Genomic DNA, 11,584 nt, shown 5'->3' with positions numbered 1-11,584 from the left:
TTTATTAGAAATATTTACGGACAAATACAAATCATTGTCAATTCAATTGCAATTTCTGGCAGCACAGCAACTGAGAGATGATGACAAAAGCAGGAAAGAAAGTAAACCTGGAATGTTCCAGATGATATTTTCCACACTTTTAATTGTGCTTTTCCCACTTTCAGTTGTGCTTTTCCCACCCTTTGTTGGGGTTCACCCCAATGGACCAGGGTGACTGTCATGCAGAGATCTGTTTCAGTGCTGTGATGCCAGTTTTTAAGAGCCAGTTTCTTTTGGAAAACTTCTTTGTCCCACTTTCTCATTTGAGAGGTTTGGAAAAGGGAATCCCCACTTCCACAGCCAGCCCAGAGAGGGCTCCAGGGTGGTTTAGCCCCACGTGGGAGGTGACACAGCCACAGCTCAGTGCTCTGGGTGCTCCCTGTGTGTTTGATCCCAGATTTTCTCTCCGTCCTGGGAGGGAAAACTGGACAAGGCTTTGGCTGCTCCACTCCCAGCCAAGCCTGGGACTGTTCTAAGGGACAGAATTCCCAAGGAAAACAACCCAGCACCAGGGGCAGCAGGGCACTGCCATTACCTGTGCACAGGCATATTGAGCAAACGAGAGGCTGCACGGGGAGCTTTGGCCACGGGCTGCTTCCAGAAACTTCTCCTGGCTGGCACTGGGGGGAAAAAAAGACATCACTGGGCCAGCTGTGCCAGGAGCTGGGGCAGGATGGGGGGAGCTGGGGCAGGACTGGGTGAGGAGATGGGGAAGAACTGGATGGGGGCAGGACTGGAGGGGAGCTGGGAGCAGAACCAGCAGGGTACTGGCACCCCCTTAGCCCTAGAGCTGCAAACACAGCAAAGGGCACACCTGCCAAGCCCAGAGAGTCAGTGAAAGGCACCTGAACCCCCCTGAGCACCAGGGTTTGCTCCCTGCCTGTCCCCCCCCAGCAGGGACAGCCATTCCCTGTTCCCATCCCGGAGCAGGAGCAGTGCCAGGCAGCCACACCAACCACCCCTGGCAGCAAACACAGCAGAACAAACCCACACGGGATGAGAATGAGCTGCTGCCACCATCTGGGAGCAGGGAGAGGGCACAGATGAATTGTTGACCCTCAGGTGTAAGTCAAGTTCAATCTAAGCCTGAAGCAGAGCTGTTTGAGCCTTAAGCCCCACCAGGAGCCAAGATAAGCTCAGCACCAGTGCCAAGGTTCTTGGCTCACACTCCAGGGACTTGCCCTGCCTTTCTTTGTCCTGTACAGACACAAAACCCCAGGAAGGTATTTTCCCTTCACTGTTTAAACAAGTGCAACTCCAGCCCTCCCTGCCCACGAGTAACCCCAGGACTGTGGGGGGAGAAAGGTCCCACCCCTGGTTTCAGAGGGATCCTGCTTCCCCAGAAAACCAGGATCACTCCCAAGGGAAATGCTGCCAAGACAGTTTGCTGGTGGGTCACATACCTTTCCACTGAGGCACACAGGGCAGACTCTGATCCCCAAAAAAAGAGAGAAAAACAGAGACAAAGGAATTGTGAGAGGAATACAAACACAGAACCGTGTGGGAATGTTCCTTCTGGAGGTCACTTGGGAAGAAACTCACCGTTGACAGCGGAGCTGGAGCACTGCACAGGGAGACAGGGAGAGAAGAGGTGGTGTTATCATGGAATTGTGATGTTATCATGGAATTGTGATCATTGCACAGACAAATGGGTGAGCTGCAACCATTTGGACTGGGGTGTGCCCTGAAAACACTCCAATGCCCACATCCAGAGTGTTCCCATTTTGCCATCTGCAAAGTTCCCATGTTTTACTGGCTCTGTGCCTCCAACAGCTGGAAAGTCCCAGGTTTGGGAGCACTCCCAGCCCTCAGGTGTGACGTCCAGTGGGATGGACTGTCTGATGATTTGACCAGGGTGAGTCTAGTGGATGGATGAGCTTTAAGGTCCCTCCAACCCCAGCCATTCTGGGACTCTATGATATTTTAAACACACAAATCTGCCTTACCAGGTATGTCCCAGCAGAAGCTCCAGCAGTTCCTTGCCACCCTGGAAGACAACATGCAGTGATTTTAGAGCAAATCCAGGATAAGGCTCATTCCCACAGCCCAGCCCCTGTCTGAGTCAACCAACCCTGACCATCCCTCAGCTCCCTGCAGTATTTTATTTCTCACTTTTGACCCAGTATTTCACATATTTTCATTCCTGCTGTCACCTCTGAGGGGTGAACAGGCACAAGATCCTCCTGTACCCAGCCAGGCCAGTCTGGCTGTGTCTTAGATGACATGAGGGATGTCTTGCACCTCTATCCCCAAAGAGGAAAAGGCAGGGAGAGGGGAAAAACCAACCCTCTGGGGACAGTCCTTCTCTCCAGGACTTCCTTGCCTTGCATCCCCTGTGCACCACAGCCAGGGATCAGCCCAGGGATCCACTGGCCCTGATGCCATTCTTCCCTGCCCTGATTCCATTCTTCCCTGGCCTTGATTCCATTCTTCCCTGCCCTGATTCCATTCTTCCCTGGTCTTGATTCCATTCTTCCCTGCCAGTGGACAAAGTTGGGCTGTTTCCACCTGACAATCCCTTCCTGCTCCCCCCAGGATGGGGCCTTGGGAACATCCATCATTTTGGCCCCCACTTGGAAAGCTTTTATGAATATGTGTAATTATGCAAATCATCCCACTGACCCGAGAGAGTATCAGGAACACCCACACAGGGAGGAGGAAGAGGAGGAAGGGCAATATCACAGAGGAGCCAATATCCCAATCAATATCCCAACCAATATCCCAAAAATCCTCATGTATGGCAATAAATTCTTCATCTCACAACATCCCAACCAAGGCCACGGGCTCATCTTGTGTCATGAACCCCCTGAGACACAAATCCTCCCCTGTGGCAGCAAAGCCCTTCCCAACACTGCCTTCACTCCTGGGCTTGCCAGGGCACAGGAACCCAGGCTGTGGCAATTCCATGGAACTTGTAACACACAGTGGAATGCCATAATTCCCAGAGAAGCTGTGGCTGCCCCATCCCTGGAAGTGTCCAAGGCCAGGTTGGAGCAACCTGGTCTAGTGGAAGGTGTCCCTGCCCATGGTAGGGGGTGGAACTGGGTGATCTTTAAAGTCCCTTCCCACCCAAACCATTCCAGGATTCTCTGATTCTATTAACAGAGTTAATCAGATTCAGCTCTGATTATTCCTTAAGTGCATTCCCAGAGACATCTGGATACTCCAACAACAGGAGCAGGGAGCAGATAGCTCTGAAATCACAGGAAGAGAATCAATTCCAGTTGTGTCTTTCCATGCTGTTTATTACCAAGCCTAAAATATTTCACTTCCCAGATCCAATAACAAACAAGAATAACAAAAAGTTGAGGGTTTAGAGCAGCCACCAAAGCAACATTCAATGGTCTTTCAGCACAATTCTCCCTTTTGAGGATTATCTCTGGTATGGAATATCCTCCTGGAACACCCTCCACTCCATGGTCCTACTCACCAAGCAGAAGGAGAAATCCCAGCCCTGGGAGTAAAGGAGGCATTTCTGGAAAGGTCTTCAGAACACCCACAAGTGTGAGGAATCACCTTATTTCAGAAAAAAAAAATAGAATAAATAAAAATCAAATTAATTGCAAAACTAAACTCGGAGGAGGGAAGTTAAAAGGTGACGTCTCACATGCAAATTTAGACACACCAACACCCTCCACAAAATACAAATCAGACCCAAAGCACACAAAAAACTGCTGGGGGTCTGCTCTGCCTGGGATAGCCAGTGGAGAGTTTGGAGTTAGTTAATCCAGGTCATTGTTATCCATGTCCTGAGCCAGGTTCCCTGTGGCAGAGGGGGAGAGGTGGCCCAGCCCCTGGACACTCACCTGGGATCTCCTGGAGTGCAGGGCATGGTCATAGCGGGCTCCTTTTCACTGAGCAAACTGGGGTGTGTCCCCGGCTCCTCAGACCTGCATCTCCCACTGCAGGATGGGTTTGGAGCCCTGGACACACCTCTCAGCTCTTGAGAACACAAATGTTTCGTAGCACAAGTCACTGGGTGCTGTTTGTTAATGCCTGTCATTCCTGGGAAACAGGAGGAAGCGGAGGCGGGATGAGAGCCCTGAAGAGGTGAATTCCCGCCCCTGCCCTGCATGGGACGTGAACAAAACTGAACCTGTGCTCCAGGACAGAGCTCCTCCAGGACCGCCTTCCTCCAGTTACCAAGGGAATCTTTGCAATCAGGAAATTTTGCTTTGGTGGAGCTTGAAATGGTTGAAACTTCTGGAAAATTTCTGCTTCCTCCAGTTGTCCCAAAGAGAAACACATGGAAGTTGCTCTGCTGGCCAGTCAGGGCGTGGAATGGGATGAAGCTGTGTAAGGGAGGTTGAGATGGATCTCAGGAAAAGGTTCTTCCCCCAGAGGGTGGTTGGCACTGACCAGGCTCCCCAGGGCAGTGGGCACAGCCCCAAAGCTGCCAGAGCTCCAGGAGGGTTTGGACAACACTGAGAGAGAGGGTGGGATTGTTGGGGTGTCCCAGGAGGGGCAGGAGTTGGACTGGATGACCCCTTCCAGCTCAGGACATTCTGTGATCCTGAGATTCCAGATCCTAGGGCTGCTGGACTGGGGGAGCTGCCCCAGGCTGAGCCAGGTCAGTCCCCCAGACACAGATCTCCCCACTCAGGGAGAGCAGCTGGGGGGGCTGAACCCAAAATCCAACAGGGCAAGGCTGGGACTGGCACAGGCAAACCCAGGGCACAACCAGCTGCCCCAATTCCTTGAGGAACCTTTCCTTGCTGAGGGGCTCGGGGGGCCCGTGGCACACACTGGGCTCATGCCAAGGTGCCCAGAACCTGCACCCAAGTGGTCCGTGGGCTCCAGCACCTCATGAACAAACATCAAGGAGCCCCCTGAGCAGGAATGTCATTATCCAATGGCTCCAGAATCACAGTCCAGAGATCTCTGTCTCCCTATCACCGGAATCCGCTTTTCCCTCCTCAAACTTTCATTTCCTTGCTGCAAATCCTGGGACAGAACTTCAGGGCTTTTCCAGCTCCTGCAGGCTGCTCTGTTTTAAAAACTAAGTAATGTTGGTGCTATTAAAGAGCTCACCTTTAGTTTGAAGGGGTCTTTATACAGGAGCTGAGGAGTGACTTTGCCCTGCTCCTTCATCCAAATCCCACCTGGTGATGTTCCCCAGGATCTCCCAGGCCTGTGGAGCAGCAGTCAGAGGGATCTCCTGGTTTGGAGTGATCCTGTGCTCTCCTCAAGCTCTCAGCCCACCAACACTTCAGCAAAACAGACTTGGCAAACACAATCTGCAGGAATAAAATGAGAGCTGCTGCAGAGTCTAACAAGGGATGGATATTAAATTAGATTCCCCCCATTTCAGGCTTCTTTTTGCTGACCTTTGGATCTGATCCCCCAGGTTACTGAGAAACCCAGAGTAACTTTGAATCTCTCTGGGCACAGTGGGGTAATTTTACACCTCGGATTTGAAAAAACCTGTGTTTGGTCACTTTATTGATGGTTTGCAGGAGCAGTCCTGTGCCAGGCTCAGACATGCCCCATCATGCCCACCTACAGCTCATGTTTGTGCCAGTGTTGACTCACCATCCCCACCCACCCAAACCTGGCTCCCTCCACACTCCCAGTCCTCTTACCCCACTTCACGTGTCCATCAGCTATTTTGGAACTGGTGCAGCAGCAAGCCATGAATGCAGTTTGTCTGACTCACAGCGTGTGAAAGTGCTTTCACCAACACAAATCATCTTGGGATTGGACCAATTCACAGACTCAGAGTTCAAAGCAAGGAACCTCTTCTCCAGGATTCCCAAAGGAGATGTCCTGGAGCTGGGGGAGGGGGGGGGATCCTTCCATCAGCTTTCAAACACCAAAGCCCTCAGTGTCTTGCACCTTTGGGATCAGTGTTGGAAGAGGGTTGTCCATGACAGAGGGTCAAGTGGGAAAGGTGCTGTGGAGCTGCTGGACAAAGTGTGGGTCCATGGAAGAGTCAACCAGGAGAGCAGCAAAGGGCTCTGCCACCTGCAGCCAGATCATGGAATCATGGAGTGTTAAGGGGTTGGAATGGACCTTGGAGATCACCCAGTGCCACCCTCTGCCATGGGCAGGGACACCTCCCACTAGCCCAGGTTGCTCCAAGCCTCATTCAACCTGGCCTTGGACACTTCCAGGGATCCAGGGGCAGCCACAGTTTCTCTGGGCAACCTGTGCCAGGGCCTCCCCACCCTCACAGAGAAGAATTCCTTCCGAATATCCAACCTGAATTTCCCCTCTTTCAATTTGTACCCATTCCCCCTTGTCCTGTCACCACAGTTCCTGACAAAGAGTCCCTCTCCAACTTCCCTGTAGGACCCTTCAGGTCCCGGATCTGGGGCTTCTCAGCTGCAGGAAAATGGGAACACAGAGCAGGAATGTTGGTAAAACCTGCTCTCAGTGGGAGACAACTGGACACCTGCTCTTGTCCAGGCAGCAGAGAGCTGGGAGAAGTGTCCAAGGCTGCCCAGCCCACGCCCTGCTCTGTGGCTGTGCCCAGGCTGCCCTTGGTAGGTCTGTGAGGGAGATTTTGGAGATCACCTGTGACAACAGTCACCTTCAGCTCAATATAATTACACAGGAGACCCCTCTCTGCCTCACCTTCCTCTACAACCTCCTTGTTCCCTGAACTGGAGCCCAGCTCTGCCCCAGGATCACCAACACACCCCCCGAGGTGAGGTGGGAAGGGGGGCCACGGAACCTGCAGTGGGTGGGACAGCCCTGGGACGTGATTTGTCCCGTGGCAAAGTGAGTCAGAGCCTTCCCACCCAGCCTGGCTGGGCAGGAGCAGCCCCAAGTGTGGCTCAAGTGTCCTCCAGTCACAGCACAGTGCACAATTGCTGTTCCTGCTGTGCTGAGCCAGGTGTGACCAGAGGAAATAAATCCTCCTCAGTCCCATCTCCAGCAGGCAGGGCACACGCCCTGCTGGCCCCAGCTGAGCTCTGCCCTGTGGCACTCACCCAGCACAAAGGGGCTTTGTGCTCTCCCAGCAAAGCCAGGTCTCCCCTCAGGAGAGCAGCCTCATGTCCTGCAAGGCTCAGGCTTTTCCTGAAGCCAGTCAGACCACAGCCAGTTCCTCTGGGACCTTGCAGGGCCCAGACACCTCACCAGCTCTCCTTTCACTGCCCCCAAACATGACTCAGAATCTGGAGAGGTTTAGAAACAGCAATAACAGAGCACAAAGTAAAGAATAAAAGCTAAAAGGGCAGATAAAAGATTAAAATATTACAGGTGCTGTGGAAATTATACCAAGTCACACTGAATGCTCAAAGCAAACAAAGAAAATCCAACTGTCCTGGTGGAACACAGAGGCAAAGGAGGCTCCTGGAAGCACAAACTTTCTTTCAAAAACTTGAAATTATTTTTCTGTGTCTTCATTAGTTGTTTCTTGAAGAAGGAATCTGTGAGGGCCCTGCTGGGACAACATGGCCCAGGTGTAAACAAGGATTTGGAGACATTCAGGGCTAAAAGGGAAACTGGATTAATTCTTTGTATCATGTCCATCCCATTAAACCCCTTCATGACATGAGCACATCCCACAATGGATCTCCCACGTAGACACATCAAAATGCCCAAAGTAAACGACCTTGGAGAGTCCAGGAGAAGCACAACATGACCCAGCTGCACTGTCCAGTCCCTCGGACCAGGGGACACAAGAGCAGCCTGGAGAAGGTTCTCCAAAGCAGGCTGGAGGCAGAATCAGAAGGAGAAAGAGCCGTGAAGGTCAAGTCCCAGCCTGGAGCAAAGCTCCTTTCTTTGGTGAGCAGGAGCAGGTTTGCTGCCCAGTCAGCTGAGCTGGGTGGGGTCCAGAGCTGACAGAAGGGATAAAGGGACACCAGTGATGCAAAACCTGTGGTTTAAGGTATAAGCAGCTCCAAGCCCACAACAATGAGCTTGTTATGATAGGCCAGCACCTGCACTCAGCTCTTCCTGTCCCTCTGCCACAGATCTCAGGTGTGATGGGACTTGGCACACGAAGGAAGAGCCCCAGTAACTGAGAGTCTGTGTGAAACTTCTCCTCTCCTTATCTCTCCAAACCAGGAAACTCTGCTAAAGACTGCCCACACGAGAAGAGATTTGAGTGGCAGGGACCCACCCAGCACTGCCCTGTGGTCACAGCAGAGCAGATCCTGCTGCTCTGCACCAAACCCTCTGTCACCAACTGCAGAACCCCAGAGGAGAAAGTCAGGAGAGCTCTCCAGGTGCTCATCACCGGCTTAAGGGTGGATCAGTCCAACAAGCACTTTGCCTGGGGCAACATCCTGTGCTGGCAGCCTGAAAGGTTCTGTTTGAAAGCAGAAGATGCATTCTTGGGAAGACTCGTCCTGCAGGTAAAACCCACCACTGGGGTTGAACATCCTGCTGTGGGCAGTGCTGGGAAGAGGAGCCTTGTCAGGAATGGGCAACTGGGGTGTTTGGACCCGTTCCAAACCCACCCATCCTTATCTTGGCATAGATCTGTGAAAATATGTGCCAGTGCCCAGGTGCCAGCAGCTCTGTGACTGTGCTGTTTGGTAAATGTGACTGCCTGGTAAATGTCACCAAGACAGTTTGATAAACAAGGCAATATTTGGTTCAATAAGCAGCTTGTCGCACCCTGTTTGCCCAAGGGTTCAGGTACGAGCAGGGAATATGGGAAAAGAAACATTTTTGGCTTCAGGTTGCTCCTGAGCCCACACCTCCAAATGCCAGAGGGGTCAGCAGAGGCTGACACTGAGGGTTTGTGTTTTACAGCTCATGCAAGACCGCCTGGCCCAGGGAACGAGGGACAGAACAAGAGGGAACAGCCTAAAGTTGCCCCAGGGGAGGTTTAGGTTGGATATTAATGAAAATTTCATCCCAGAAAACGTCCAGCCCTGGCACAGCTGCCCAGGGCAGAGGTGGAGTCACAGTCCTGGAGAGATTTAAAAGCCACGTGGATGTGGCACTTGGGGACAGGGGTTAGTGGTGGCCTTGGCAGTGCTGGGGGGTGGTTGGACTCTCAGAGGTCTTTTTGAACCTTAATGATCCTGTGATTCCATCCTCACCTGCCAGTGCTAACAAGGGCAGTTCTAAGTTGCAGAGGAGGAGAGGGGAAAGCCAAGGGTGTCAGAGACCTTCCTGCCACCAAACCCCCAGTCACCTCAGCACTAAAACCCAGCCCTGGTTTATCCCTGTTGGAGTAACCCCAGAGCAAACCCCGCTCTGGCCACACAACACTCCTCAGCTAAAGGAAGTGTTCCAGGGACAATGGAGACAGGACAAAAAGGCCAAATAGCATCAAATATCAGTTTATAGCTGGAAGTAAAACCCACCCACCACGTTGCACCTTTCCTGGAGGTTTACACAAGGGATTTTGGTTGGTTACTGCCTCCCCCTGTCCTCTGCAACCTCCTCTGTGACCTTTGCATTGCACAAAGTCAAAAAACACCGACATGTAACACTTAAATCATGTCCTGAACTAGAAATGCAAACAAGCTAAAAAAGGAAAGGTGATTCTCTGACGTCTGATGTTCCTCCCTCACCGGGGTTTGGTGACCAAGCAGCTGCTCCAGAGAGCAGGAGGGTGCCCAGCAATGCCCAGCCCAACCTGTTTGGCCACCCAGCAGGGCAGGAATGAGGCCCCTTGGACAAGCTCCAGCCACACCAGCAGCCAGGAGGAGCAACAGGACCAGTTTGGAGGTCACCCACGTTACTGGGAGACCAGTTTTCATCAGGAGGAGGCTCAGAGCTGCCAAATGCTCCTGGAAAACCAGCCCAGCCTCGAAAGCCTGCTCAGGAAGAACCTCATTATCACATCGATAGGGGGCCCTCAACCATCAGCTCTGGCTGCACCACGAGTTTAATCCCACAGGATTAAAAATCCAGGAATGGGGCTACTGATGTGACCTGCTGTGCCATGTCCTCGTGCTGGAAATTATATAAATTTCCTAATTAATTGTTTTAATTAGCCAGTGTAATTTCCCACAGAGCAAGGTTTTTCATGAACCCAGTTCAGCAAAATCACTGAAACTTGAAATTTTGCTAAACCAGCCTTGATGTGCTTCAACGAGCAAAGCCTGGGGGAGAGAAGTATTGCTGAGAACTGGGCACCAGGAATGCAGGATTTATAGCCCACAAGGACACGTGGCAGAAACCAGAGATAAAAAAGAAACTAACCCAGACAAATCAGCATTTGCACTGAAATTCTGTCTATCTGAGGAAAAAAAAGATAACACTGCAAATGGGGGCTAATTAGCACGAGGAGGGAGAAAGCAATAACCAATAGAAGATAGGATAGTAATTAATGAAGAGAATTTTGTAATTTATAGCCAGTGAACATAAATTAATCAGTGAAAAGTTTGGAAAGTGGGTATTGCACATCTGGGGGAGAGACCCCACGTGCACCTGGCACTGTGAGTAAAGTAATCCCTGCTTTCTAATGCTAAAAAAGCAGTGATGGAGCGTTTGATTTATCCTGATGTTTCCAGCAACACTTGGTTCCTCCCAAAGCACACACTCACCTTCCAGAGGGCCAGGCAGGAAAGGGGAGGTGTTGTGGGCACCCAGAAGTGCTCCAGCTCCTCCTGGCTCTGTTGGGACGATCAGCAGCACCCGGACGGCTCTGCCACACGCTGAAGCGCCCAAAACACAGCGAGAGGTGACAGGATTCCTCATTCCCGAGAAGTTCTGGCTCGTGGAGCTTCAGGAAAATGATGCCCTGAGAGTCAGACCCTGCTGAGAGACTCTGTGTGTTCCCGGGTGCTTCTCGCAGCAAGGCTGACACCTGGTGATGGGACAGAGCCGTTCAACCCACCCTCTCCTCCAGACAGAAATATAGAAACATATAGATACATAAATATATAAATATAGAGATACACGTGTGTGTGTGCAGAGTCACCGGTAAAGGGTGACAGGACATGCACAGCCCTAGGAAAGAAGGAGGGGAGAAGACAGAGCTCAGTTATGGAAGCCAGAGATCCAGCTCACGAACTGGAAAGCCAGATTTAACTTCCAGCCTGTCTCTCTAAACCCTCTCTCTCACTCTCCCCAAACTCCCAAGGCTGCCAGCCCTAAATCCCCTCCCTGAGTGCCCACTTAGCACCTTGTGCCGAGCACCTGCAGGAGTTGCTCCAGCTCAGCCTCCTGACCTGTTTGTAAGGTCAGGTTTGACCCTTTAACCCCTCCCTGTGACCTGTTTGTAGGGTCAGAACAAGGAGGTTTGACCCTTTAACCCCTCCCTGTGCCTGTTTGTAGGGTTGAAACAGGAGGTTTGACCCTTTAAGCCCTCACTGCTCCAAGGCTCTGTCTGATGGAGACCAAACATGGTCCAGGCACAGGGTGGGGCTGTTGGGGTGTCCTGTGCGGAGCAGGAGCTGGACTGGATGATCCTGATGATGCCCAGGTTGTGGTTTGATCCCTGTCTGGGCAGATCCCTTCAGAGATAGATGGATGGTCCCTGGTGGTCCCTCCCAGCTCAGCAGATCCCCCCGTTCTGGGATTATCAAGAGCACCCTGCAAGCAGCATCAGGCACCCAGGTACCTCAGGGTGCTCCTACGAACAGTACAATGAGATATTTTATTAAATAAAGCTCCTGTTAATACATATTGT

At 51.8% G+C, this 11,584-nt stretch overlaps 1 protein-coding gene and 1 long non-coding RNA gene across 2 annotated transcripts in view; both read right to left on the bottom strand.

Annotated features, from left to right (window-relative positions):
- MSLN (mesothelin) overlaps nucleotides 1-1,462 on the bottom strand; it is a 16,141-nt gene extending 14,679 nt beyond the window's left edge. The window contains exons 1-2 of the mRNA XM_017823062.1: nucleotides 1,443-1,462; nucleotides 575-659 (exon numbers count right to left, since the gene is read on the bottom strand). The gene's annotated coding sequence lies outside the window, so the exon portion shown is untranslated. The remainder of the gene's footprint in view (nucleotides 1-574; nucleotides 660-1,442) is intronic.
- Nucleotides 1,463-1,985: 523 nt separating this feature from the next.
- On the bottom strand, nucleotides 1,986-5,993 carry LOC108501333. The gene is made up of 6 exons (XR_001876161.1): nucleotides 5,622-5,993; nucleotides 5,071-5,276; nucleotides 4,136-4,331; nucleotides 3,846-4,044; nucleotides 3,470-3,555; nucleotides 1,986-2,026 (listed from the first exon to the last, which is right to left on the bottom strand). It is a non-coding gene; the product is annotated as an uncharacterized LOC108501333 (long non-coding RNA).
- Between the last annotated feature and the right edge of the window lie 5,591 nt (nucleotides 5,994-11,584).

This window comes from Lepidothrix coronata, unplaced genomic scaffold (genome assembly GCF_001604755.1).
Source record: "Lepidothrix coronata isolate B3197 unplaced genomic scaffold, Lepidothrix_coronata-1.0 Scaffold101, whole genome shotgun sequence".
In the NCBI taxonomy this organism is placed as follows: Eukaryota; Metazoa; Chordata; class Aves; order Passeriformes; family Pipridae; genus Lepidothrix; species Lepidothrix coronata.
This window is presented reverse-complemented; position numbering and strand designations above follow the sequence as displayed.